Source organism: Epargyreus clarus, unplaced genomic scaffold (assembly GCF_041222505.1).
Source record: "Epargyreus clarus isolate Ecla_fem2 unplaced genomic scaffold, WU_Ecla_fem_2.2 ptg000015l, whole genome shotgun sequence".
NCBI lineage: Eukaryota > Metazoa > Arthropoda > Insecta > Lepidoptera > Hesperiidae > Epargyreus > Epargyreus clarus.
In genome coordinates, this window is record NW_027332223.1 from 15,079,012 (window position 1) to 15,104,661 (window position 25,650).

Genomic DNA, 25,650 nt, shown 5'->3' on the forward strand with positions numbered 1-25,650 from the left:
TTTATGAATATGTACCTAATTAGTCCTCAGGATGCCATGTATTTGTGATTGGCTTATACTGTTATAAGTGACCGTTATATTTGGAGTTGGTTTCAGATTGGCTGCAGCAATCACTTATCACCAGATGAACTTCATGGTCATATTTCTGAGTATATACTCGTAGTTCTCACTTTGCTGAAGCGCTCCCTTACTTGATTGGTCAAAGTTAGATCGCCTTGTAATTTACATTTCAGTACAATTAACATATATCATACTATATAGAAGAAGAGGAGGCAGAGAAGAAGAGGTGAAGAAGTCGCTATATTCGAACGACGATGTAGATACCTTCGAATTTATGAATGCAAGCTAGTCCTCAGAAACGGAACTATTCCACAAGTACAGTCGCCTCACGTACGACAAACTTCTTTCGGCGCGGTATCGGAAAGTTCCTAACTATCGGAGTATCGAGCTGAAACAAGTGTCGAATGCTTCGATACTTGTAACGTTGGCTTTGTGGAAAATTAATATAAAATTAAACAGTTATATGTTTTTCGAAATTGATGGATATACCTAATAAATTATTTTGGTTAAGTTCTTCCACATATAACCACAAAATACGGAATACAATACCCTATATAATGTTTGAAAATTTAACTTCCTAACCTTATGTCAAATTTAATATCGAAGTAGCAGGTGAAATTATAAAAGTAGGTATCAAGGGCTAGGTATCAAGGGTATTTTGTACTGTGTGTGTGGTAATTAAAAGACATTTAAAAGAAACATTTCAACTTAGTCCTCAGTAGATGACAGGAAACTCAAGTGCGATCAGTTACTACATCATCTGCATACTAGTGTGCTACTTAAATTTTCTACATATTCATATCATTAATAAAACTCAATTCCTGTATGTTTTACCCACGAATCTGCAAAAATGATCAACGGATTGACTTGAAATTTCTATCTTCAAGTGTTTTTATATATACTTATATCCTGGAAATACCAGACGAAGCAACTTCAAAGCATATTCGGGAAACTAACACAATATAAAATGATAGATGTACCAGGCGCCCATGATTGCAACGTAGCTCCATTCGCGCTTGCGTGTGCTCATCGTGATAGGCGACACGCAGCGGCTGCCGTGCGTCCCTATCAACTGCGTATGACTGATCGCTGCTTAGTTATCGCTATTCGCTAAGTTATTGTGTTTTAAAATAAGCGCTTTCATAGCGTGACAGTGAGATTCCATGTGTCCCATCGACGTTCACACGTAAAGATAGCATAAAGAGTGTCTTTGTAGTACCACTATAAAAAAATTAAAATGTCTGTTTACTCGGGAATGCAAACTACAATGCTTGCCTGTACAATTACAAAAAAAAAAAGCAATCTACAATCATAGCTCCACAGTAGTCCCTGTATAGTGTTCCTGGGTGATAGAAAGTACATAATTATCCAGACTCGGAACATATATTAGAATTCAACACTTAGATAATTCTTTGTGTCACCGGGGATATAACCTAAAATCAAAATTGCGTGTAAGACGTAAGTTTTAAACGTAAGTCCTTCTCCATAATTATGACTAACGGCAATGTCACACAAATCTACAATGGACAGGCAGATATACTCTATGGATCACCAGAAGAATAATGAATGTATGTATGGGCGTATATTTTTTAGAAATATTTATGCTATTTGTAAAAAATACTCCTCTTTACCCAAGAATTCTCACAAGAGTTGTATTTTATTCAACATAAAGGAAATTCAGTAGGTACGAAAACTTAATTGCCTGTCAACAATATATAATATTGAAACTGTTGAATAATACAATAATGATGTGAAAACAACTGTCACTAAAACCAGTTAAACATTCAATTAAACGCGCGATCGATAAATATTTTGAAAGAATACCTCGTTGGCATATGAAACATCGTTAAGATGTCAACGTCAGCCTGCCGGAATGTCTTACTATGAGAGAGTGAACTATACGCGATAACCGATTTTAGGTAACGTTGAAAAAATAATTTAAGCAGAAATTCAGAAAGGACATATTTATAAACTCTCCGCTTAGAAGACACGTCATTATTAGAATAAATCACAAATACATGAATTAGGTCCATATTAGGTAAAAGTACTCTTTCTTCAGGGAAGTTATTTTTAATAGCAGACTTTTAAATGCTTAAGTGTGGATAGATTTAGAACTTAGAAGAGTACTTACTACAAAGTATGTACTCTTAATACTCCTCTTTCTTTCTCACAACTTAGGAGAAATATTGATAAATGTGTGAAAACATTACTCAATACAAACTCTTTATTATTTTGAAGCATGTAGGACGACATCAGTACGCATTTATTTCAATAACAATCCACTCGGCTATATGACAAGTGGCCTAACAAAAAGTGAACTACAAACAACTCATTCAGTTTTTGCACTACGGAATCGAATTGCAAAGTTCGGAATAATTCAACGAATGAACAAGTAACACGTCCAATTAAGCCGGACAAGCTTATCGGGATTGCACTGAATCGATTATTTTTTTCGGGTTTTTTGTACAATCGAAACTTGTAGGTACCGCAGTTGAAAATTCAAGTTGCCAATCCATTTCCGATTTTGGAAGCAATTCCAGGTTTTTGGATTCGGATTTTTTGTTCAGTTTCAGTGAAAAGCAGCTTAGGTTCAAATTGTTATGTAATCTACTTTGTACAGACCTGTTCGTAAAAGATTATGTTTATGGAAATGTACTGTCCCACTGTACTGTCACACATTACTGTCCCACTACTGGGCACGCGTGTCCTCTCAGATTGAGAAGGAATAGGTCATAGTTCACAGCGCTGGCCAAGTGCGAATTGGTATGCAGGTTTCCTCACGATTTTCCTTCACCGTTTAAGCAAGTAATAATTAACTTCTAATATGCACATAACTTTGAAAAGTCGGAGGTTCCTGGGAGATGACCTCGAACCCCTCGGTCAAGAGGCCGCGTTCCTTAACCACTAGGCTATCCCTGCTTATGCCGTTTACCTGATGGTAAATGGTGCCTATGGACATTTGTAGTATATCCCAAACAAGATCGAGTCCCAGTCCGGTCAAATGTCCTTATAGTTACTTAGATTATTTAGCATGACATTTTACACAAGTACACTTAGTATGAGTTTTTACAAAAATGACTGTTTTTGTATTTGTTTACGTATTTGCCCATATATTTTCAATCAGCGCCCTAGCGGACTGTATCAAAACTGAATGAAAATGTATGGGAAATGCGTAAACAAATACAAAAACAGTCATATTTGTAAAAACTCATACTAAGGGTCAAGTTCTCGAAAGTTCAATGTTTCCGTCCAAAAAACATTTCGTTTATTTAAGTCAAAATTTAACTTAAAAATACCTTTACACATCTTAATCCCACAATTTCTCGTTTTAACCTGGTAACACTACAAGCATCACGAGAAATAACGTGGAACCGCAATAACATTTTATTTCTTAATATGTTTTTGTTCCAACGCTTTCGTAAATACACCGCAGATACATTCATTAGTTGTAATTACTTATTTAATGGGCTGCTTTTTGGGATAAATTTTAAATTCAACATTGAAAATACGAACACGATTTCGTTTTTGTAAACTTTCTCAACTCTCACACTGCTTTAAATTTTTTCAGTAACAAGCTTTAGACGTACATATGTGTAAATTGTCTCGTTTAAAGTGACACTTCGTTCACATTTTTATAAAACTTTTAGCTGTTATGTGTCCAAATATTATATTGGTGATGACCAAAACATAAAAGGTATGGGTATAAACTTTATCACACTAATCCAAGTAATGCAATTTGATCTAGGTTTCATCGTCTGTAGGCCCCTTAAGGGGACGAAAATATTTAATAATAAAACTACATTGCTAAGGGCTAATACAATATTGTTTTATTAATATAATAAATATAGTTTAAAAAACTAAAAAAACACGCTATAACGGTTATTGAAACTAAAAAGCAATAATTGTTGCAATCTAGTCACTTTGCGTAGAACTTTCTCTCTCTCTTAATCCTGAGGATGTTGTTATCAACATCCTTAGTGTCCTTATGGACACTGGTATAAAATTATTAAAATCGTGTATTGTCATCGGTTTTTGACAATTCTTCAAAATTTTGAATTAAACTGAATGTTCAAAGTGGATAGAAATCGGGTTCAAAGATTCCGTTACATAGTTACATACATACAACCCAAGCTAATAAAAGCATGTTAAAAAAGCGTGTTAAAAACAAATATGATTGCAATTTACTCAAATTCATTTTACGCTGCAACTAGTGTAAAATATGCAATATTATTCAGTGATGCATTTAATAACACATCTTAATTGTTTTGACTTTTAAAATGAAATATCGATTCTTAACGTTAACGAGTAATTATTCGAGTTTTTATCGGATGCAATCGCCTCATTTTTATATGACCGAGCGACGCAAAAATAAGCATTAATTATTAAGTGGTATCTTGAATCTGTCCGTTCTGTTAATTACATTATTAAAGGCAGTGAAATTCTTAACAGTGACTGTAGTGGAATCAGTGCCACGCCTATCTGCTTTTAAGCGGTACGAACTGGTTTATTCTGGTTTAACGTATACAGCGGACCTGCAAATTGTAGTATTGGCGATTCGCGTTTCGGCGATTGCATCAATGCTGCATCACATTTTGACGATTAGTGGATGGCGACGAGGAGATTAGTAGTTAGATTGCGTTCAGCCGCGGAATCGAAATCGACGGTTTTAATACTTCAATCAGCTACATGGTGTAAAAAAGGAATGTAGGTTTGAATATTTCGATATATCTCACAGTGTGAAAACACTTTATTTCCAATTTTGAAAGAAGACCAGTAACTCTAGTAAACACAACAACTATAAAATTCTTGGAACCATCCATGTATTTTACTCAATAATACACGTTACAAAGACCCCAATGTTTCAAACTAAAAGTTGTTTGATTTTCCTCTTGTTACATCCATAGGGTTGCCAAATTACAAAGTACGAATTATGAAAACGAATTAGTGTCATCATTTTGCTAAGAAAATAGAACAAACACAGAAATTTAAGACAGTCTTATCTTATAAGAAATAGTCTAATTTGCAATTAAGACGAAGAGTTTTATAGCTTTGTTTAGTCATTTTATATGGTTCCCTGGTCGATTCCAGGCGATATCAAGATATGAACTGCCGTTGGATTCGTCTAAATTGTAGAGTGACACAGGCTCTATTTTTAAGTAGTTGTTATTTGTGTTTTGTTCATAATTTTTCTAGTAACCATTATTCATATTTATCTAACCATCTATGGACTCATCCGTGTCCATAGCATACACGCCACAATACATCTTATGGGGCTTTGAGTTCAGAAACGTGTCACAGAAACTATTGTAAGACTTAATATACGCTACGAAATATAAAAAAAGTTCAAACATCATAAACTCTCGCCGTGACAACCCTACTCGTCATCGTATACGTCTATTTCCTGATGGAATTTGTTGTGCATCAGATCGGCTTCCGGATCGGAAGAGCGGGGGCATTGTTTGAGATATCTCGACCAGAAATTATTGAGTTAAATTCGTACGGAATTCTGATGTTTAGGTAGGTATGAGCTTTCGAACGTATTTTGTCGCGTTTTTGTGAGGGGTGTTTTGTACGGGGTACTGGCAGCTTGGGAATTCACGTAATAAATAAAGGTAGGTGGTGGGTAGGTTTTAGGTGGGATTAGGTTCCGTTGGATGCTTATACGTCACAGTATGCTTACAACACGTCCTATAATTCTTGGATCACGTGGCACGACGAGATCCAGACAACTTGGAGTTAATAATCGTTGGTGAAGTGGCTGGAAAACGCTGAAGAGGGAGATCACTAACCCGATGAAAAGATGTCATTAAGGAAACAATACACATGGAAGACCATTATAAACAAGGCGGTTATTGATGGTCTCGACCCTCAGTCATATGGTACCCACTAAGAAGAAGGTTCCGTTGTGGTTAGGTTCGTTACTATATGTACCTATACCTATAACCAGCACCTATAACTTTTAACAACAGTGTTAAACGCTTCTGTTTCGGGTTTATACCATCAGGCCTAACAAGGTAGCAATGCATTTATAGCAGACTTCACATAGGACGTCAATTCTATTTGGAGCAATAACTACTATGAACTGTTGAACTACATATGTTACAATCTTCGATTTCCTAGAAATGGTCTATACGTATCGTATTTAAGCGTAGCAACATTATTTCAAAAGCAAAATATATAAAACATAGGATTATTTAAAAAAAATCATCCACTTATTGTAACTATATATCTATACCATCAAACCTGTATCCAAGATTCAGTGCTTCATATTTTGTAACTACAGCTATAAGTATGTAAGCGCGTACACAGAAACCCCTATACGTGGCGTGCTGCCATCAAAGGATCCCTCCCTTTGAGTGGAAGTGTGTCAACAGGATACCTGCTGAGTGGCTAAATGATTGGAAGTCAACGTTGTTATAACGTGTTTAACGAAGATTGTATACGTAATGTACTTCCCTCGTAATTTACTGTCACTTCTTCCTGTTAGACATTTGGTGGTTTCATTATAACTATCTGAGTGTAATGCGAGAAGTCAACATGATAAGTGGTCGATGCTGTTAAAAGATATGTGTCCAGATTCGAGTAGAGTAGAATACTCCTAGCAATATGCTAAATTTTATAAAATAGGAGTAGCAAACGAGCATGGTAAGTGGATACTGCCGCCCATGAACATCTGTTAATCAACCCCAGATAGGTTTAGGTATTTCTTCCTGAGGTCGAGCATAGATGCGCCGCTTCCCTTGAAGACTAAGCTGGAACGCCTCGGAAAAGTATGTTTCCCTTAACACACTCTTCAAACCAGAATACAGCAGCGCTTAACACTGCTGTTATTATCCAGAAATAGGTGTGGCGGCGGTGCCGCCGGAGTCGAACCACAATTTCTATCCGTAAAATTTCAGCTCCGTAAAACAACATTTGTAATAAAGTATTCAATAAGACAAGAAGAAGGCACTGCACTATAAAAAGTAACACATACAGTAGAAGTTAATAGAGAGCTAAGTCCTCAACAAAAGAAAATCCTTATCCTTACCAATATCACACGTATGTCTATCTAGGACGTTACTCATCAACCCGAGTCTTTTGAAAGCGAAACCTAAATCCAGACTTCCGTACCTCCATCATGCTATTCCTTTGACCTGAAAAACTGTACGAAACCTAAAAAAGGATCTTTTGAACGATCGCATGTCAACTATCTATCTCCAAATAAAATAGTATGTTTGGCGAAACATGTTCCCAATATCCCTAAATCTGAAATTGATGAACTCAGGATGTAACAATCATAGAATATCAGACATATATATTTTCTTAACCCATTAACCCATTCCTGCGTTTTAATATTCTTTAAGATATCACTTGATATCAGTGACAGTTATTCCATTTAAGACTTAGAATATTACTGCACAATTCTGGAAAAATCATGTTTGTCTATTATCCGCGTCACACATTATGTGAAAAAGCGTCATTTTAATATATTTCACGCTAAAGCTAATAATTTCAGAGTATACAGATATTATATACAGATAAATACTGTTTGAATATACCTAAATATTCCGTTTTTTTTTCCATTAACCTAAAGAAAACAAAAACCCGACAACTACCAAAAACACGTTGAAAGACGTTTTTTCAAACGAGATGTCTGTAAATTTTTAAAATGTCGAAAGCTCTACAGAGTTCTACGAAAAATATTCAAAACCTATTCCATTACGAATAGGTGACTTCCATTTAACTTAGGACAGCACTCGTCGGATCTATTCAAAGCGAACCCACAGCTGAGCTCAGCTCCTTCATCAGCGCTTCATTTTCCAGCTCAAAGGATCTTTTGAGCTGAAAAAGTGTGAATACCACACGACGTATCTATCCCCTATCTGAAATATCAGTACCGAATACTAATACTGGTAATGGACGACATACCGGTTCGATTTTCCGAATCGTTTGCGCTGTACCAACCAGATAACGAGAAACGGGCGTATGGGTGTCAGGGTGCCGTTATAGAGGTGCCGATTTACAAGCGATACGTTTCAGCTTTGATGTATGTGTTATGTTTTTTTTTTATTTCTTACTCTGTTTTGGGTTACTGGTTCAATTCGGTTTGTTTTTAGGAATATGTGCAGACGTAATTGAGAGTAATTTTGAAGGGTTAAATTAATCGTAATAATCGTCGTACTCAATTAGAACAGGCATCACAGCACGCATAATGATCTGGAACAAAATTATATTAGGTCGCGTAAAGATGGATAGAACATAGAACATTTTATATAGCCAATTAGTATATCCCTAAAAGTAAATTGAAATTATTCCAAAAAAACCGAATTCTATGAAATTCAGTAAAGTTTTCATTAAGTAAAGATACATTTAAATATTTGATTGCACTATTGTTACATCCATTACTTATTTTATTCTATTAAATTGGTAAAATTTCTTTATGATATTTACAAACTGTACATCATACAGGCTCTACACTTTTCGCCACAATTTATTTTAAGCTCTTTTTCCCTTAAATTCATATGATTAAATTCATATGAAACGTCGTCTAAACAAGAATCCGAAACCAAGCATATCTATAGTCGCACCCTGTCGTTTTATGCGACAAAGACTGCCGTGCGGCCGCGTTTAGGAGCTAGAAGGTTAATATTCCTAGCGAATTTCAAAGGCTTAACCGTACTTTAAACCTTATCTCAGTTGTGATAAGAATGAGAACGTTTGTAGATGGTATCTCGCTTCGATTTGGTGTTAATATTAGTGTTGAAGATTTTATAAATAGTTGTGAAATACTAAATATATAATACGTATGTGATATTTTTTTTATAATTTAACGAGCTTGTTAAAAATAAAAATAACATTTTAAAGGAGTTGGTTGAGTCATTCTAATTTTCAGGAATTACATAAGTTTGAAACAAAAATTGTGTATGAAATTGAAATTCAAAAATATTTCTGTTGCAGAGTTTATGTTTATTATTACCATATACAAAATATACAGAGTAAAATGTATAAATAAAATAAGATGAACGGCAATGGCAATGTAGGATCAAAATTTCAAAACTTCATTATGCCTGCAAACTATTCTACTATCTGAAATTACTATAATTGGTAGACTAAAGTAAGATAATATTTATATTAATAAGTAGACCCAATAAATAATATTCTACATAAATAAGTCCACTTGTGTTTATATTAAAACTTGGGCAGAGTCGCGAAAGGAATTTTCATAATATACTACATAATATAATAAAGCTTCAACAATCGCGATCTATTCGATATAAACTCGAATAACAACAATTTAATACGATAAGAATCTGCTTCCACCAAAAAAATAGACGAATCGCGTAATAAAAGTAAAGATAGATAAAATGAAATATAAAGAAAGATAAAAGATAAACTTACCAGGAAAATTGTTTAGTCCAAGAGACTGTCATCCCGCGGTATCTGTAACAATGAGATAAATTACGTTAGTTCATGAATAAATGACGCAAAGATATTAATGAGACCTTGTAAGTTATGTATAAGACACAAGGCCTCATAAGTAACGAAAACGATAAATAACATACAATCATTTGGCTTACAAACTCAATTACATGAGACGTTTCAATTTGTTACTGTCCGAATGAAATAGAAATTCTGACTAAGGCCGATACAAAATGCTTTAAGTGAATCTGTGATCAAAATCTTGGAGTTAGAATACAATAGCACTTGGAGTTAGATTACAATATCACGAACATGTTAATTTTCTGAAATTCAAGTTTTGGTGGTAGTAGAACTCTTTAGGTACCACCGCCACAACCGTTTCTGCCTAATAACAACGGTGTTGAGCGTCGCTGTGTCGAGGGTGTGGTAAGGGACTTACTCCTCGGGGGTGGGCACGTATATGAGGATCACCTCAAATACGAATCTAAGGTTACCTGAGGTTAATTACTGATGACTATTAGTTGGCAGACTTCAGTAATCATCCCTTCTTAATAGGATTTAATTCTTACTCGTGGAAAAAAGATTTTAGGTTGAAAAAAGGCGGTTTGTGTCTACCTTTGAACTACAACAAAGATGAACTTTAAACTACTACACAGAAGCCCTTACCACTATTGGTATAAGCCACCAGTATGACGGTGGTGCCTGCAAAGTCGAACTGGCAAGAGTTTTACTACCATTAAATTTCATCACATTATTTTTATCTACTTTCAGTCCATTAAGGTGCCTATACACGTAACGGATTATTTTATGTCTACCAATTAAGGTATGAAGACAATGAAGCAAACAATAAAGGTATAATCTTAGGCTCTATTCAGACGAGTCGAAACTCTACCTACGATCATGTAGGTTGCTACGTACTTCTGCTTAATGTAGTAAGTACAGTTAAGGAAAGATTAAGAAAAATATTAACGTAGATCAAGATATCTAATGTACAATATGTAAGTGGTTACTGTCGTCCATGGACGTTTGGAATTATCTCCAAATAGCATAGAACTTCAAGTATAAGTTGTTCACATATGCGTTGTTACGATGACTAAGTTTGAACGCTTCTTGTAAGTTTCTGCTTAGAATAACATTCTTCTACCAGTTTGGTTTACTGAGTTCGCAAAGCATAATTGCTACTCGTCGTAATATGAGGATGAAATAAGAGTGGCAGTGATGTCGTCGACGACCTATTTATGTGACACTACTGGATCACCTCTCCGGGAGAGAGAGGGACGTCTTAGGCTCTACTACGCTGACCAATTTAAATAAATCAAAGGTGTGTATATACCTGAGATCCCATTGGGATCTTCCACCCACCGTTTAAGAGGCCGAGTTCCAATCAACTGGGCTAATCACTGCTATAAGGGATTTGGACGCGGGCTAACATGTAATATATATTATAAACTATTAACTTATTATCAACGTACTCAGTAATATTAACACTATTTCTTGTACATTGTTATACTAATTAAACAACACATTTCACAGCCTCCAAGAAAACCACTATGTATGTAGCTAATGATAAAATTATGCATGCAAAACAATTATTACGACATGCGACCATGAATAAGTGCTCATATGAATACACTGTTATTTGTATTGTTGGATATGAGTACATAACTTTAGTTGTAGAATGGAATACTAAACTTTAGTCGCGTTACACAGTGTTAACAATAGAAAACATTACAGAAACAGAGCTCATTATATAAATTTAAATAGGGAACATGTGTATATTGTGTATGACAGCTAGTTACGCCATGTTTAATTTACAAATGAGTTTGTTTATATTTATAAATGTAAACTAAAGCTTTAGTTATTAAAGTTACACTTATACTTAAACATAATAATAGTTTCGTATCTATTTGCAACCGAAAATGATAACTCCGGTCAATATAGGACCGGATAGTCAAACTATAAAAAAATATACGAAAACATCTTTCACTACTCAGACATCTAGGTTGCCTGTTTGTCGTAAAGTAACCAACTACTAAGTCTTTACTTGAGGCTATATTGTGTCAATATATTACAATTAAATTAAAACGTCAGTAAAGAAATATACCTTGTAAGTCCTAGACATATAACCACCCACTTTAAAAAACAACTTCTGAAAGCTCATATTTCAAAAATAATCGTCTTAAATAAAATAATCTCTTCTTTCACTAACAGTACCTCAAGAAAACGCGTGGGAACGATGCAAATATCTAGATTAAACCGTACTTAGCTTGAAAGACGAATAATGAGTCGCAACAACGCTAGGTGACACAATAAACCTCGAACAAAGCCTCCGCGAGATAGAACGATTAATGGCGATAACATTTTTACCCGTCACTGAAACGTTTGGAAATATGGCCCGCAATAAAACTGTTTGTTATTTTTATGTCATCCGACTATGATAGGCCGTGAGATTGACTAAGATTTTAGATAGCCTAAAGAAAGTTGTACTATGGTTGTGCGTACTCGTGGATAATAAATGTTAGTAGTTTGCTATTGTCAGTTTACAAACAAATTTGGCAAGTTTAGCGGGATTTTATCTGATAATCAGCATTTGGCTATCGTGGTTATAGCTTAAAGCGATCTTAAAAGACCTGTGCCCAGCTGTGGGATAGTAAGGGGTTAATCATATTTCCCTGTAGTCCCGGGACTAGAATAGGGCTACGGTATCCCCTGCCTGTCGTAAAAGGCGACTCAAAGGGGGCTTCCGGGATTGCGGGCGGCAAGAGTGGGAGCTCAAGCCGTCCAACAAGCAACCCCGGGAAGGACGGCGGTGTGTGTAGCCGCATGCCGTCGTAAACACCAGGTGTGCGGGAGGAGCGTAAATTGCTCCCCCAAGGGCAGAGCCCAATAGGGGCATCGCGCTCGGAGGACTCCGGTTGTGTTCCATCGGAGATCCCGGAGTTCTCCGGGGTTTTAGTGCGGTAAAAGTCCCACATAACCCGGCGTCGCTCTCACGTCGTCGGGTACCTTTTGAAGGTTTCCCCCTCGTAAACAAAAAAAAAGGGGTTAATCATAAGCAACATTTAGTTTGGGACATAGGAATAATGGAGTTAGTTATTGTATTTGTACATAGCACCTGCGTTACAATGAATTCTCACGATGCGCTCCATCTTCGTTAAGCAAGTGATAATAACATACCTAGGACATCCAAACAAAATAACATAAGGTCAAAATCAGGCTAGGATTCGAACGAAATACCGCTATACAAATAGCAATACTAGGTACCTCAAAGTACTTCGAAGTGCAGTATACAAATAGCAATACTAGGTACCATCTCTCAGCACTCAGTTTGCTCTAGGGCGTCTGGCGTGGGCCACACACAACTGCGAATGGTAATTAACTCGGTCATATTTCATCTCGGCGAAGACTCGTGCAAATACATGCAAATTTGTGGGTGGTCGTGGTCCGACTACATTCCCGTACTCACGAGCTCTTTTGGATGTCTCGATGGTCATTGCCAACCAGCACGTGAATTTTGTCTATGAAAATGAAGAATACTGGATAAGGGGTTAGGTCTGGACCCTCTTAGCATCATGATATGTGAGGAAAGAAAAGTAGAAGGATATCTGTTTTTTGTCGAAAAAAATTGGTGTTTATTTATTCTGGACCTTCTCGTTCCATAGCAAAGCTTGTACTTCCGTACTAATATTTTGCCAATCGAATATGACAATAACTTCACACCCGAAATTGTCATATTTAGATCTTTTGTGAGCAAATTTGCACAGATTGAATATTAATAACGGGCGTTAGTTTACATTCTCCGTCCTATTTTCTTTGCATATAAAGTACAATTTGTCAATAAAAGTAAAATTGCCGAGAACTTCAAACAAATTTCGAAATTTCGGACCATCGTGTCATGACGCCGAGACTTTCTCATCTACTTTCTAAACAGCGCCCAAGAAGTGTTCCTTACGAGAGGGCGCGCGCCCCTGCATAATGATGGCACCCGCTTGCATTCGAGATTTACCGCCACTTCACCACGTCCGAGGTGAAATATTGTGTAGGTAATGAGGGAATAAACAACGACAGCTTTTTATGGAGATGAAGTGGCACAGTTGACAACTATGCGCCTAGTTTCAAATGTTTGATACCTGCGACACACTTGGAAGGAGTTTCAGCTAGTCTGGCCGTGATATTGCTGCTAAATATTATTTTAGAAATTAACGGAAAAAAACAGCATTTTCGAGAGGTTTTTTCGACTGTTGAGATTAATGTTTTTCGAGCTTATGGTGTTTCATTCTTTGGCACACCCTAAAGTTTAAGGCTTGACGGATTATAAAATATCAGAAGTCGTTCGATTTGTCTAAGTTGAAGGTTACATTATTTTCAGTTATTTCTTTTCTCTTCAGTTATTTATTTTAAGCAGTTGGGTTTTTAATAATCTTCTTACAATACATAAGGCATTCCAACTGATACTAGTACCAAAGCACCAAGTCTTATTAAGAGCATCAAATAAGAATTCCAAAAGGGTAGTAAAATGATGACTGACTACTTATAGGGTAATAAGGCAATTAACCATTAATTAAAGAACTTACTCTATAGCAACCTCAACAAAATTGCATGCCACCCCTAAACCCGCTCAACAATCATAAATGGTCCGTAGCATTTCCATAAACATCTACAATTCATGCGATCATGCATCCAATCTGCATATTAATAGCCTACAATTATCACAGACAAGCTCATCTCCCAGGCGGTTAGAGGAAAATTAGAAAAACTCCCCAGAGAAACATTCAGAGGGGAAGGGTAATAAAATCATGGAAGCTAGAAAGATAATACAGGGTAGGCAGTGAAGAGTATTCTGAAGATTACGTAGTAATGAAACAAAAAAACATTGCTGCGGTGCAAATTGTACAGAACACAATGACATGAAAATAAAAAATGCAAGAATGTGTAACTTTTGAAATGTTTCGAAATTTCAGTAAATTATTTAAGTTCTATCAATGATTTTTCAAACATAGTTTTTGAAATATTAACAATACTTAATATCAAACTAGCTATGTACGGTAACTGTGTCGCGTAAACTTCTAGAAAAGCTATAGTAACAACTTTCATATTTACTGATACTCTTTCTCATAACATGAAAAATTAAATTAATATTACTTTAACCATAAATGAAATTTCCCACATAAGCTTCACATCGTATGTATGACGTGTGAATTCAGAAATGTCATGGAAATAATATTCCAGCATTTTTTTTATAATATAGGAGTAGCAGACGAGCATGCAGTCCTTCTGATAGTAAGTGGCTACTGCCGCCCATGGACATCTGTAATCAACCCCAGATAGGATTAGATATTCTTACCTGAGGTTGGCCACTGGTGCGCCGCTACCCCTGAGAACTAAGCTGGAACGCCTCGGAAAAGTATGTCTCCCTAACCATACCCTTAAAACCGGAACACAGCAGCGCCTAACACTGCTGTTATTAGGCAGAAATAGGTGTGGCGGTGGTGCCGCCGGAGTCGAACCACAAAGGGTTCTACCATCGTCAAAATCATTTTGATGATAAAATATAAAGTAAATCGTAGCAAATTGAAATTGAAGTAGGTTTTATTAAAATGATTATTATAAAACTCTATTTGAATATCACATAGTTAATAACAATACAGTACTATTCGATTAAAATCTGGCCACAAAGAGAAACAATAAAGATTTTAATAATGTTGTGGTAAACGAATATGCACGTGGTATAATGATAAAATCAAAAGCAGAAGGTTTATTTTCATTTACGCATTTCAAAATTATAAAGTTAATTCAGTACAAAAAGATAAAAAGCCTTTCTTTTCGTCTACCTTCTATTCAGCCTAACGATAATTTAACTACACATTGGATTTTATTACGAGATTACTTTTACCGAGCAAGTTATCTAAATCTCATTATACTTTAAATTTAATTGTAGTCGTTACATTCTGTAGTTCCATTAAATCATTCCCTTATCTAGAAACAGTTTTCTCTCTAAAATTTAAATTAAAAATTAGCCCCAGCTACCAGCGATAAGCAGATACATTACTTTTCTCTTAGTGTTTTAATTACGAATTAAATTTTTTGGTCCAAAAGCTGAAATTTCAGAGACTAACCAAAAAAGTAAAATAAAAGATGATAAAAGAGTTAATAATAGAGTAAGTTCAAAGAATGTTGAGATTCCATCAGAAGCTGAACTTCGCGATCCGGGACAAATCCCGGTCAATCCCAGCGGTCCGGGATCTCTGGACACGGGACTAATGTCGCGGCCGGCGGACAAATAGTCCGTTGGATTAGCGACGCCTTGATTAACTAAGCTGAGTGTTCACCCTTGTTTTGTTATGCACCCCTGGTACTCCGTTCCCAGATTGGATTATATATCCTTGTCTTTGTCACTCCTCTCGAAAATTACTATCAATGTCCCTTTCCACTTCATCCGAATCAACGTTACAATGGTTTGGTTCTAAGCAATGGTTGAAAAATATGTAAACATTGGTTCAAAGACCACAAAGTACCGACAAGTTGAGTTGGTTAAAGTTTAAAATCAACTCGGGAATTGATGGAGTGCTTACAAAACAAAATAACAGAGGGATCGAAACAGTTTGTTTATTTCTTTTCATTCATAATAACCTGTTCTTGTAAAAGCAATGATGGAAGTCTGAGTGTAACATTTAAATGTATACAATCCATGTAGTTATTGACTTAGTAATAAACGGACTTCGGATTTACACTTAAACCGTCCTATACATGTACTAGTGGAACAAAACTGAAGAAGGTCCTGCTTAACAAATTCAAAGTCATTCGTATCAAACGAAGCATTGAGGTCGGTTATTAAATGATTTGATCGAAAATTGACAATTTCTATATAAGTAGAAATCGTCAAATGTTGATCTTTAGCACGCAAAATATTTAAGGGATTGGTTATTGTATGTATTGACAATATTAAAAATATTGATTACAATAATGTTCAGCCTTTTCCTAAAAAGATTAACATCCTGAGAGAAAATCCGTGCCCAGCAATGGTTCATTGATGGGTCAATGAATTCATGTGTCAGCCAAAAATGCCAAAGAAGTTATTTGACAACTGATTTTAATCAAACCGTATAACTGCAGATGAACTAAACAATTACGCAAAGACCGGATCCATTCACCGTTCAATCGCTCAATTGTTTGTTGGCGAACCCTTCAGCCCTTCACAAACAATTTATCCCATATCCATTCAAAATAATTATTGTATTTGGGTCCCTGATTCCGATGTAATCAACGTGTAATCAGCGCAGGACATCCTGTCTTTACTTGTTACATGTACTCGTAGTTTACCAGGCTCTAGGTTGTACCTTTTGTGTTGGAATTGTAAATAGATTTTTCAATCAACAGTTCTGTGTTGATTAAAAATCTATGTGGTAAAAAAGAAGAGTGTATTGTGGCAGATTGAAATAGCAAAATAGCATGCAGTTCACCTGCCCCAATTTAGTAATTGTAGTAATACTTAGTAGTAGTCACTGTGGTCTATTGTCGCATCATATTATGTAAGTCAGCCTGCATTAGCTACACCTTTCCTCCAGAAGGCAAGTGTTTCATGTTAGAAATGGGTATGGCGTTGCAACCTCCTTGGCGTAGCACTGTTCTCTTGTGTTTTGAAGACGTTGTAGATTATTTTTAGTACACATAGAGAGTAGATTCGGTACAGCAATGGATTTCAAATTACTACTTCTCTTACTTGTCAGCCAGAAGAAATTTCAGACACCATAATAATATGTAAATTCACTAAATTCTTTCAAGCGCTTCCTATAACAGCACTTCAAATAAACTATTTGTAACTACATTATAATTTATACGAACAATGATTAAACAAGTGCTAGTTCAACCGCAGGTCACAATGTAATCTGGTACCTTGGCACGGATGTTACAATCCGAATACGGCATTAATGGACAGAGTAATGAATGAGTTGTTAGAACAGCGGTGGGCGGGGCGATTGCGGCTTCGAGGTTTTTAATTTGGGTCGTGATTTGCACAAAATTGAGGAAGTAAAGATTGGGTTTTGTACCAAATAGAGGTCTAATGGCTTGAGTAATGTTCGATTAAATGACGCTAGTTTTTGTAAAATAAACTACTAAGTCGCCACCACACGTACTTATTATCTTACGCTTGTTAGGAAGAATTTCGAATTCAAAGTTAAAAATCAAATTTCGAATTGTAATAGGCACGAATTGGTTATGATTGATTATTACTAACAAGTGTAAGTGTGGTAGCGCTGCTGTGTTTGATTTAAAAGATGTAAATGCAAGGTTATTTATTTTAGAAATCTTTTCGCATAGTTCGCATGTTCTATATAACAATGCATATACTCGTAGATATAAAATTGGCTACCGATGCTCACAAAGAAGAGATTAAATTTTAGTAAATCTAATTTCAAATAAATCTTATAAAATTTAATATAATTATATAAACTAATTAAATCGTAAGTGCTTTCAATATTATTCCAAGAATTAAATTCTATTTGACTCATGCATTTTCGCTGTAAATTATTCTGACTTATAATAATTTAAGCTAAGATAATATTAAAAAGCGCTTTTATAATTTCGTTACTTTACGTAAATTTAATATTTTAAGGCATGTAGTTCAGACTACAGCTTGTTCTTATTAGATATTTGTCTATCTATATTGTTAATACATTTTGTTAATATGTTGAAACATATTTTTTGTCATTGTAACTGTGAAATAAATACACTACTGCCGCTTGTGTCAAAACTTTACCCTTACTTTAATAAACACCAAAGATGTATCTCTGTGCAACGGTAAAGTGAAGTTAAATAACAGTAATAAACCTGACGTAATTCGTACAGTACAATCGAACGAGTAGAATATTAAGGAAGTGGAAAGCCAGACATCCAATGAATGGAGATAGTGCCTGTGATAGCAATAAAAATAATTGGCGTATGTATCTGGCATTGGATGCATTATTTATGATCGAACTGAAGCGAAAGACAATTGAATGGACTCAGCCGCTAAGCATTCCGGTCTTGCCTGAGAATCGAATCCAGGAAATCCGTCGCGCCAACCGACGCCGATACCGTTGCATCACTGCGCCTAACGGTGCACGGTACATTCACATAAAAGCTCAATTATTACAGCCGGAACATAGAGATTGCTTTAATTCCATAATGATTGTGTAACGAATAGTACAGGATGGACCAGTTTAACGAAATGCTCAGTCATATTATAAAGTAAAAGCGACAGGTCAAGTTATACCGGTGGCTTTATATCGGAGTCATCATTCATACTCTTTGCGGCGTCACGAGCGGCCCCGGGCTTAATCCAATTTAAAATTCATCCGGCCAGCTTAAAAAGCGCGGTTAATTTAGGGGAGAGGTAGGAAAGTGCGGCTCTTCTAAATCTACAGGGTAACGTCTTGGGAACGCGTGAGGGCGCATTGCCCGTCCTATTTAAGTATACCTCTTTGAATTAATTTTTAGGGGTGCGCTGTTGTGACAACCCCGCTATTCATAGCACTTGGCAAGTAGCTCTTGGCTATAATTAGCAATATGTGGCAAGGAGGCGAATGTCTCACAAATAGGCTTGGTAAAATTGATAGACTTATATAGGGCTAAGTGAAAGTAGTTCTGTGGGGTAGAAACGAATCTGTAGCCAACGCTGAATAAAATCTATTTATTTGATCTGCGCCCAGCAGCGATCGCATAATTATGTGCGGATAAAATATTCGTCATTTCAATTTAAAAATAATAATCTTTGCTTCGAATATCATTTCAAAGACTCGGTAAAAAAATATATACAGAAATTAAAATATTATAATGTTTGTGAAATAAATAATATTATGTTGCTACCTCTTATAAAATTTACTCTGGCAAGTATTATATAACTACAAAAGCAATCATAACGGATATAACAAAACCTACTCATTTCCAGTAATTGATAAGCTAATCACCGAATTGCACGGCTATGTTGTTAGGCATACTTTTAAATCGCGATAGATAAAAAAAAGCTTATGTACCATCAACGACAGCTTCAAATTTCAGTAAAACATTCCGAAAACATTTCTATAAAACAGCACCACCCGTAGAGTTAATACAAATATCTCGAAACATTCCAAGACTCCCCGAACTCCGATACGGTTATCAAAGTGTTCGCAACAACCGAATTCAGCGTAAATCTTTTAAGGTTTTAATTACACTAAGTGGGTGGCTAGGGTTGGCATCAATCTATTTAATGCGGGGATCTGCCACCTGGTTGGAATATCCTTTTTCCACGTCATTCATTACGTCTTCAGCGGAGATGGGTTTATGCCGAAATTGTTTTTGGTACCTACTTCCACGTTTGCGTTGCGTCTTTTTGTAATCTTTTATCTACGACTGTACTTTCAGGTTTATTTTGCAGCCATTTACTGATGAACGAAATTACTAAATTCACGGATTTTTTAAGAGAACATACGTATAAATATAGGGTTATTTATTTAGAAATAGTATGATCCAACCGAGGAGGTACCAGCACCATAGCTATTTATAATAATATAAGCAATTCGTGAGTTTTGTAGAAAAGGTCTATATGTCGCCTGACTTTTCTATTTGGCGTTGCTTAGGAGTAGCCATGTACATATATATTTATGATCGGCTTCAGGTAGAACTCTTGTTCTCAATGCAACTAATTACATATTAGTGGTTACCATCAAGTGAAAGCACGCTTCTTTACTACACCAATGATACAAAATAACAAGGATTAGTCATTAAGGAGCAAGAAATATAGAAATTAAGGATAACTACCGATCAGCCAAAAATGCGTTGCTACTATTAGAGACTAAGTTTGTCAAATGTCTTTGTCTGTTTTCAGACCACCGTTTAAACCATAACAATGTTGAAAAAGTTATAGGGTAGTGGCGCTGATGCAGTAAAGGCTCACCATGTAAAGTATTTGAGAAGTAAAAACTAAAACTTGTCTGAATTTTGTAAAGCGACGCTCCATATAAGTCTCAGGCATTTATCATCATATACACGAGGCTCCAGTTACCGTAATGGTCGTTAGTAATAAACTACACTTTTGTCGGAATTACATCATTTGGACGTGTTTACACGGCGCTCGCGCATTAACGCTGTTACGACCGCCATCTTGATTTATCGCCGACTACGCTCGACAACAAGAATTGTAATAAAATTGCCATTAGAGCCAAAAGCGCATGTAATTTAACTGCAATGGCATCCAATTTTAAGGTAGAAACATCTGTTATAGATAAGGCACTTAGTAAACGCTTCCAAAGTCATTTGGTGTATATTAAACTTTTTATTCAATTGTACTTGTTTCATGTTACGTAACTACAATTTTTCTAGATAGACTTCTCTAGCAGCGAAAAAATCCTTATCACACATATCTTTTCCATAGTAAATTCATTTACAATTTTAACTTACGCTATTCTTTCATCGGAGCTATTTCATACCACAAATTCTTTTCACTTAAATAATCCCTTATCTTTTGTTCACCCTTAATACATTTACCAAATCCACTAGAAATCCCAATTACACACTGTAAGTTGTGATGCAATTTTAAGTTCGTAAATCCGTATAAAAAACAGAAATAAGCAGACAACAGGATAAGATGCAGTTCTTTCGTCAGCAGTCTTATTTTAATTTTCCTAATTAATTCCCTTGTTAGTAAGTCCTCAGAGGCAGTTTCATTTGAGATAATCTATTTACGAATGATGAGCCCTATTATCCTTAAATTCCTTGAAAATTACACTGAGTAGAATTTTAAGGTAATTGGATCTTGTTGGTGGATAACTTACAGATCTTTGTAGGTAATTAACGAAATAATTAAGATGCTACTCACAAAATGTAATTTCATAAGTTACAAACAGTTCGTATAGACCAAATTAATTTACTTTTTTGATACTAATAGTAAGTCTAAGATAGCTTAATCTCATTCCAGCTATTTTAATTTAAAAGTACCTAACATAATTATCATAAAATTCTCTATTAGATGAAATTTAGTTCAAAATGGAAATCAAACACAGTCTTTTCTTGTAACTACTCCAGTACGCTACACCAATATGGATACGGGGAGGAATGGTCTGTAATATTAAAACCGTGTCATATGTTTTAAATCGGCCTTATACCTCCGACAAATTCTTGCATAAAGCTTGCATTACTCCAAATAAGCCTATTTGTCCAAGTCAAATTGTAACTCAGGCGCTTCGAATTTAATCATCTTAACACGCCATCGTCACGACACGGGACATTAGTGACGATTTTTTTCGAAAACAAGCCCAAAACGATTACGAGCTCGATTTACCTCATCACATTCAACTAATACGAGGTTAATGAACTTTAAGTGAATAAAAAATGGCTGCCATTTGCCGCGCATGTGTTCCGCTCTCGAGTTAATGTCAACTTGTGTTCGTTTGAAGAGTTTAGTGACAGAACGAAAATAAGTTCGAAATTTAAAAATATAAACAACTCGAGACATGCTAGTGATACTGGCTTCGTATTAAAAACAGATTGGATGTTTAAATTGATTGACGTAGCACAGTCGTTCTATTAAAAACATAGTATTTCAGTATTGAACAATATGTAAGTAGCTTTTGTTTCAGATTTTAGATAAAGCTAATGTCAACAGATTTCAGATAATCTAATCCTAAAATCGTGTGGAATTATATAAAAAAAGCGAAAAATATTACGAAAAAATCAAACAATACATAGTTTAAACTATATTCTTGCTCTCAGCCATATTTTGACTATAACTGTATAATTAGGTATTATACTTTTTTGAAGCAGAATCTCACGCCGAAATTTTTCATACTACAAGCAAAAGTGCTCCAAGACATTAATCCACCTGTTGTGAAATAGGCGACATTCTGGTGTTTCAAATGTCACCTTCAGGTGACTGTAATAACTGTCCATCAAGTAGCCCGTCTGCTTTATCGGTAACTTCAATTATAACAAATAGACTAGGCTTATATCTTAAATAATATCCTACTCTTAAAATAAACTACTCATATCATTTATAAAACATTATTAAAACAAAAAAATTAGCGTCATTGGCTATCGGAGCAAAGTAAATCTATTTATAAGCAATTTTATATATTTCAAGTGTATATTTAATGAAGGGTGAACAAAAATTGGTTTAACAATCCATTTCTTAATTCGAGAAAAGGGTGGGATGGGGTGAAAGGGACCGAGCCTCAAATCCGATATTCTGTCAATTAGTGAGCAAATTGATTACCTTTTAATTTGGGATTGTTTAACAAAATCTCGGTGGAGGTTAAAAGAGATTTAGAGCATTAAATGGTCGTATTTTTGCGTTACGACCGTAAAGGTCGTAGGTTTTAGGATTTTGGTTATGCTCGATATAGCCCTACGGCGATATCATTAATGAGATGTCAAATAAGGTTAAGCATTTTTCTATGAAAGGAGAATGCCCATTCTTGGTACTGATTTTTCTCATGCATCAAAATGAAAGTAATATTAAAATTATTTTTTAACCGACTTCGAAAAAGGAGGAGGTTACTCAATTCGACCGTATATATTTTTTTTTTTTTTTTTATGTTTGTTCGGCGATTTTTTCGCGATGCCGCGACCGATCGACATGATTCATACACCATTGTATGCGGCTAGTTTCACAGGGGGTCCCATTTCGAGGAAATTTGAAAATTTCCGCCAGTTTTCCCGGAAAATTGGAAAAACCCGATTTCATATAAACTTAAATAAGTCGAGTATTTCTTAACCAATTTTAATTTTCTTTTTTTCATATGAAAGGGTATTTCGTTGCGGTACTTTCCTACCTTAACATTAGTACGCTCTGATGATTAGAATTTAAGTTATGGGGTGGAACTCATCATCACTACCCCTGCTTTTTACATATTTTATGACAACTTACCTTCTGCCCAATCAATTCTCATGAAACTTAAAATGAACATTGAGTGTCTAGGTTATCATGATATGATGGAAAATTTGACCTTCAACTCTTCAACCCTGGTAATGCAGAAGTGCCTCCTGCCTCAACCATACAAGTTAGGCATTTGGAACTTATGGATATTTAATAAAGTCGATAAGTTGAGATATATGATGGAAAATTTGACCTTCCACTCTTCAACTCTGATAATGCAGAGGTGCCTCCTGCCTCAGCCATACAAGTTAGGCATTTGATGCTTATGAATATTCAATAAGGTTGATAGGTAGAGATATATGATGGAAAATTTGACCTTCTACTCTTCAACTCTGATAATGCAGAAGTGCCTCCTGCCTCAACCATACAACTTAGGCATTTGGAGCTTACGAATATATGATAAGGTCTTTGAGTAGAGACTTATGATGGAAGATATGACCTTCAATTCTTCAATCCTGATGATGCAGAGGTGCCTCCCATGTAAAGTATATAGATTAGACATTTGTTGTAATGAAGTAGCTAGACAGAGATATATGATGAAAAATTTGACCATCAACTCCTTTTTCTTTTCTTAACTATTGAATTAAGGTAAATTGGACCGGTTCACTCGCAGAGTTTTACCACCTAGTTTGATTTATTTACTTATCTGTTCCTACCTAACCTAGCCAATAATTAGTATCTCATAAAGCTTCGCCTATAGTGTTTCGTATTGAATTGGTTAGGTTAGGTTGGAACATGTAAGACAATATAAAACTAAGCGAGAAGGGCGCGGCAGCGCCCTGCGAGCGGGTGGGTCCAATCCGTATCTATTCAGACCTTACCTTTATTCATGATCACATTTATACAATTTTACATAATAATAATACAAACGTTAGCATATCATCACTAAAAAGGGTGAAAAAAAAAATTTTAACAAAAAAATAAAACCGACTTCTATGTCACTGCAAAGTAAAAAATAATTGAAATAAATGTTGGTTTAGTACATATTTCTGAAGTCGGCGCTCATATTGTACACGCTGTTATCAAACGAAATATATTGAGCGCCGACTTCAGAAATATGTACTAAACCAACATTTATTTCAATTATTTTTTACTTTGCAGTGACATAGAAGTCGGTTTTATTTTTTTGTTAAATTTTTTTTTGTTTTGTTTTTTACAGAGTTTGTCGATCAGAATAGTTTCTTTGAACAAAGGGGTTCCATTTAAGATAATATAAGACGAAATGTTGATTGTTGTTCTTTTTAATTGGCGTTAATTAAAATGGCGGTATTTTATACTCGGAATTCATTATTTTAGGTTTTTAGGATTATTTTAGGTTTTTTTACCTACTACCTTTAAAAGTAAATGGAATATGTTAATAGAACTACATTATTGGTACCTACTATCAGTTAAAACCGACCATCAATCTATCGTCGGATATTTTCGATTTTGAGGTTATGTAACATTTCGGTAAATAACTTCAGAACCCGGGTGCTGATCTAAAAAATAATTATTGGTGTTAGTATTTGGTTAAGTATACATCGTCCACAACAAGTTTCAATTTGATGCAACTCTGGACGGCGGTCCATACTTTCATGGGCATTGTCCTTTAGGTACTAGAGGAGCATGAGGTTTACGCAACGTAAGTGGTCACGTCCACCATAATACAATTGTAATGAATACCCTAACTAATTTCAAAATGAAATCCAATTGACACTTAAGAAGCGAAAATTAAGAAACAGTTCGAAAAGTAAAGTTATTTTGCCATGAAAGAAATACAAAAAAGGAGTAGGTATTTAAATTCATACCTTTTACTATCTGTATTCAACTGTTTTTTATATGTATCCAATCTAAAGTGATGCAAAAAAAAGATAATAAAATTGAAAAAAATAATTACTACTCTGTTGTTTTCGGGATATTTCTCGTGTTTTTCAGTACTCTGATCAGATCAGAACAAAAATCAAATTGTGGGCATGTCCCCAAACATTTATAGATACACTTGTAACGATTTAAATAAATAAAATGAAACTACAACACAGTCGAACTGAAAAAGTAATTAACGCGATCCGTCATTGAATGGGGCTCGTTTAAATCGAGTAATCCGCGATATTATCTCGTTAAAACAGCTGTAAAGGCCTGACCACACTGGAGACACTTAATGTATGTTTCTTTATAATATAGGAGTAGTAGACGATCACGCAGTCCACCTGATGGTAAGTGGCTACTGCCGCCCATGGACATCTGTAATAACTCCAGATAAGATTAGATATTCCTATCTGAGGTCGGCTACAGATGCGCCGCTACCTCTGAGGACTAAG

The 25,650-nt window shown here is 35.4% G+C and overlaps 1 protein-coding gene across 5 annotated transcripts in view; it reads right to left on the reverse strand.

Moving 5' to 3' along the window:
- The window catches only part of LOC140748270 (uncharacterized), a 344,103-nt gene that overhangs the window by 246,952 nt on the left and 71,501 nt on the right, over positions 1 to 25,650 (reverse strand). For 4 of the 5 annotated variants that reach the window (XM_073081057.1, XM_073081054.1, XM_073081055.1 and 1 more), the window contains one exon: positions 9,442 to 9,483. The gene's annotated coding sequence lies outside the window, so the exon portion shown is untranslated. Of the gene's footprint in view, positions 1 to 9,441; positions 9,487 to 25,650 lie in introns of all 5 variants that reach the window. The other variant, XM_073081053.1, reaches the window with a different exon arrangement.